The sequence below is a fragment of the Hordeum vulgare genome, chromosome 2H, assembly GCF_904849725.1.
Source record: "Hordeum vulgare subsp. vulgare chromosome 2H, MorexV3_pseudomolecules_assembly, whole genome shotgun sequence".
NCBI classification, from domain to species: Eukaryota; Viridiplantae; Streptophyta; class Magnoliopsida; order Poales; family Poaceae; genus Hordeum; species Hordeum vulgare.
Window position 1 is genome coordinate 520,583,698 of NC_058519.1, and position 5,217 is coordinate 520,588,914.

General features: G+C 43.7%; 1 pseudogene across 1 annotated transcript; it reads left to right on the forward strand.

Moving 5' to 3' along the window:
- Positions 1-2,088: 2,088 nt before the first annotated feature.
- Positions 2,089-4,773, forward strand: LOC123426971 (annotated as a pseudogene). Its single transcript, XR_006622348.1, has 6 exons — positions 2,089-2,290; positions 2,430-2,569; positions 2,976-3,058; positions 3,160-3,364; positions 3,443-3,511; positions 4,403-4,773. The product of XR_006622348.1 is annotated as a ras-related protein Rab-2-A-like (transcript).
- The last annotated feature ends 444 nt before the right edge of the window (positions 4,774-5,217 follow it).

Sequence of the window (5,217 nt, forward strand, 5' to 3'; positions counted from 1 at the left end):
TAGTGGGATTGCTGAAGTGTAATTCCACCCTCATTATCTCTCGGTAGCTTGATGCTCAAGACAACATCAATCACACCTAGGTCTTTCATCTCAAAGTTATGAGATAGAAAACCTTGACCCCCTCAATGAATTTGAGGTTAGTCCCAAATATCAGTATCGATATACAGACACAATATAACTCCTTCACCCTCACCACGACGATAATATACACATTTGTCAACTTCATTAACAATAAAGCCAGCAGATGTTGAAGTATTATTAAACTTCTCATACCATATCTTAGGAGCTTGTTTCATGTCATACAAATATTTCAATAGCTTGCACACCTTCCTTTCCTGGCCATTTACTACAAAGTCAGCTGGTTGTTGCTTGTAAATTTCCTCGTCTAGCTCTTCGTTAATGAAAGTCGTCTTAATGTTCATATGATGAACGAGAAGACCATGCGAGACACACAACGAGAGTAACACTCGAATGGTTGTCAGTCTAGCCACAAGTGAGTAAGTATCGAAAATAATCTTCTTATTCCTTTTGGGGATAACCCTTGGTTACAAGCCTTGTCTTGTACTTCTCAAGAGTACCATCAGGCCTAAGCTTCCTTTTGAACATCCATTTACATCCCAATGGTTTGCAACCATAAAGACGATGAGTGAGCTCCCATGTCCCGTTAACCAAGATGGAATCCATCTCGCTACGGACCGCATTCTTCTAGTAGTCAACACCTCGTGATGCATAAGCTTATGAAATGGAAGTGAGAGTGTCATCCACGAGGTACACGAGGAAATCATCATCAAAGGACTTTTGACATGAAAAGGTGGCATTAGTGAAGGTTAGTTGTGTTTCTTGAAAAAATATCCTTCTTAAATTGCCAAAGATGACAACAAATTTTACCAGATCTGGAGAGAATTAAAAACTACAAAAAAGGCTTTCAATGACATAAAGTGTCAAAATAATAATAATTGATACTTGTTTAATTTGCATGGTGGATAGTTGGCAATCGATACTACCTTTAAGTGGAATAGCCCAACTTTTTTCTAACCCGAGGTTGGTGTACAAGCCAACCATCCTAACATTTCTCTATCCCCGGGTGGGTGTATAAGACAAGTAGTCTAACATGTTTTGTCCTCGAGTGATCTATGATCCTTCTGTATGCAACCCGAGAAGCCGACTGATTTGATGTTTGCCCTAAGTTCAAGGGAATTGCAATTCATTCTTGTGTGTTCATCCGTCTCCAAAGTACATAGTAGATAATCATCTTATAGAAGTCGAAAGTGGACTGCTTATCAGCACGAAAAAAGTAAACACTACCAAAAGTAGCTATATTTTCCAAAACATATTCCATCTTGAAATGTCAAAGACAACTCACACAATAGAAGATTCTAACGCCTTAAGATGGTTAAACAGCCTGACACAATTAATCGATAATCCCTCCGTCCGAAAACACGCCCAGATACACTCATTTCAACAAGAGTTAATAAAGCTGCGCTCCTTTTAAACTGACACATGGTTGCTAGTCGATAGTGGTATGCTTTAAAATGGGGCAACCCAACCCAACCCAACGTTTCCCTATCCTCAGGTGGCCGACTAGCCTCGTGACTCCTCCGTGTCCAGCGCGAGAAGGCACGCTTGTAAGTAGCTCGTAGCCAACCAGATCATCCATCCAATCCGAGTTCACCCTATGTCAGAGGGAGTTGGGCAGCACAAGCTCCAAGTGGCATTGGCACTATTGGCACGCCGGTTTCTTCCTTCCTTTGTGTGTGTGTAAGGAAAGCGGTGGCGTGGAGATTTCAACTAATCCCGATCCAAAACTTGGCCGGCCCCGGCGGGTCTACAAGCCGACTGGCTCCATGATGACAGTCCCGAACCCGGCCCGACGTGCCAACCCCTGACCAACAGATTCGTCCATCCTACACAGTTCCGGTTCGCTCTCCACCCACGGGACGGGAGGGAAGTCGGCACCCCGTCTCTGCGGCTTTGGAGCTGGCTTGCTCCGTCCCACCGTCTTGGTCGGCCGAGAGATAGCAACGTTCCGATTCCGAAATCATTAACCCGCACGCGACCGCTGCCTGACTTAAATCGCCGAACCGAACCCAACACCCAGATCAGTTCCGCCACGTAACCAACGTCTCCTTCCTTCCGAAGTAAAAGCAGGCAGAGGAAATCTTCCCCCCTCCCTCTCTCTCCCTCCCTCGTCGCTGCTCCTCTCCAAATCCCCTGAACCCCGCGCGCACGCTCCCCGGAGGAGACATGTCGTACGCCTACCTCTTCAAGTACATCATCATCGGCGACACAGGTGCCCTCCCCTCCCCTTCCCTTCCCCGCCTCCGGCGAGATTCGGCGGATCCGTGCCGCTCCCCTCGCCGGGGAGATCTATCCATCCATCCCCGCCTCTGCTGAATCCGGTTCGAGCTGACGGTCGGGTGGTCGTGCAGGTGTCGGCAAGTCGTGCCTGCTGCTGCAGTTCACCGACAAACGCTTCCAGCCCGTCCATGACCTCACCATCGGCGTCGAGTTCGGCGCCCGGATGATCACCGTCGACAACAAGCCCATCAAGCTCCAGATTTGGGACACGGTACCTCTCCGCGCCCAATTCCTCATTTCTCCTCTCCTTTCCTACCAGGCGACATGTTTGACATGGCGTGGGCGTGCCTGCCTAGATCGATTCGTCTTCTTTACTGTAGAAGAAGTTGTTAGTACTGTACCAAGTGCGGGTGGAAAGAGGTGGCGCTACGAATTACGTACCTCGCTGAGATAATCGTAACCTGCTAGGGAATTAGAAATGCCGTCTGTAGTGGGTTCTGGGTTCACCATTGATGATTGCAACTCCATTGAGTTTGTGTGTGAATTAGCTCTCATGAGATAGCACAAATGTCTAGTTTAGCTTCCTTCTCGTTGCCATGCCATACACCTTACTGCCATATTCAGTCTGTCAAGGTGAAGGAAAAATAAAATCTTATGTGGTTGCGTTAACATTACAGGCAGGCCAAGAATCATTCAGATCGATAACTAGATCATACTACAGGGGAGCCGCTGGTGCTCTTTTGGTTTACGACATCACCAGGTACTTACCGAATATAGTGAAAGCTGCCTGGTTAGATTAAGTGCATAGTTATCTGAACCCAGCTGACCATGGTGTTAATATCCGTGTCATACCGAATTTAGGAGGGAAACGTTTAATCATCTTGCAAGCTGGCTGGAAGATGCAAGGCAACACGCAAATGCTAACATGACGATCATGCTAGTTGGAAACAAGTGTGACCTATCTCATAGACGTGCTGTGAGCTTCGAGGAAGGTGAGCAGTTCGCCAAGGAGAATGGTCTCATCTTCATGGAGGCATCTGCAAAAACTGCACAAAACGTCGAGGAGGTGATGATTGATTCTTATGGCATCTCTGCGCAATTAAGGTCTTACCTGGACGATTGTCTCATTTGATTTGAAATGCAGGGCTTTGTCAAGACTGCTGGAGCAATATATAAGAAAATTCAGGATGGTGTCTTTGATGTATCTAATGAGGTAAAATTTCAAATTTCAAATCATTTCTTTGGCCTGCTTAGTGAAAAGTGAGAATGTATAATGTTATCTTCATCATTACTTGCACCACAAAATTCGTCTTCGATGTACCTAAATGAGGTTCAGTTTGAAGCCTCAGATCATTTCTTTGGTCTGCTTAGTAAAAAGTGCGGTTGTAGATTATTATTCTTATCAATCATTTATGCTACTTAATTACGTACTCCCTCTGTCCCAAAATAAGTGATGCAAATTTAGTACTAAGTTAGTACAAATTTTGTATTAAAGCATCGACACTTATTTTGGGACGGAGGGAGTACATTATTAACCAACATGTTGCACCACAAAATTTCCCTGGTATGTAGAGATGCTTTTAAGTGGCCTATGATCCTTAAGTTGCATCATTTAATAATTAGGTGATTTCAGGCTCAGGTTTCCGATGTATGTTCTACTCCAGTTCACAACACGTGAATGCCTGCCCTACAAGTTACAATATTTTTATTGCGAGACACAAGATAGAGCATGTGCATATTCCTTGCTTCATTCCCATCTTACAGAAACCTGCCACTTTATTGAGAGCCTTTATATGAATCCTAAGATTACGGAAAGATGATAAGGATGATGTTGCATAAATTTCTCTTTAGTAGTTTAATGGAGTGAGGAGGTTCTTTTCTTCATGCTGGAAAAGAGAGATACGTTGCCCTCCATTGTTGGCAAAGAAGTTAATAAGCAGAAGGGCCGCTGTGTTGCAATAGCAGCAAATGCCATTTTCCTGCCAACACTTTCTTTTAACATTTTGCGTGTTGAACTGACAAAAAAGGTTACATTGTTGCTTTCACTGCAGTACTTCGTTCCTGGCCCTGAGCATGGACTGATTTTTCTTCTTAATTTTTGCAGTCGTATGGAATCAAAGTTGGCTATGCAGTTCCTGGCCAAGCTGGAGGTGGTGGTGCCTCATCTTCCCAAGGTGGCAGCTGCTGCGGTTAATGGAACGTTCCATGATGAATGATGTACAGAATTGCATGGCATGTGTTACAATACCTGTTGCATTATTTCGAGTCGCCGAGTGATTGTAACTCCAGGGTGCTTTGTTATTTCACGCACCTATGGATTATGTTCCAGTGAGCTAGTCAAAATAGGTTCAGTTCATTTCCTTATACTGTACAATCACTGTAATCCATCAGACGCTTCCAGTGGTGTCATTTAGGATTCACGAACTATATCCATTTGCATGTGTGATTAAATAAGAATGTATGATTCAAATTGTATGTTTAAATCACCTCAAAACATTTGGGTCCTCAGGATTTGAAGTTATTGAACACCATTTTTTATGAGTAGTTGCAGATGTGTGCCTAACTAGGTAACCTGTGGCTCTATAAGAACACTACTCACTGAACATGAACCATCAAAAATAGTTGAGTTTAACCAGATTAAGCTTGGTGCTATTTGACTGGATGATATATGTTTTTATTTTTCTTATGTGTACATCTGAATATATCTTACAGAGAGTTTTAGGGGTAGTTCTTGTCACATAAAACAGGTTTTTTTTTTTTGGTTCTCTTGCAATGATTTGTAATTGACTTGTTTTCGGGTTTTCCCTTCATCCTTTTTGTCTATTACTTTTTTTCTCTCAGAGATCTCTTGTATGAGCAAGAAGCATTTCTGAGTTCCTTCAACCCTAGTTTTGCTTGTTTGTTGACTGCAGTTCGTGT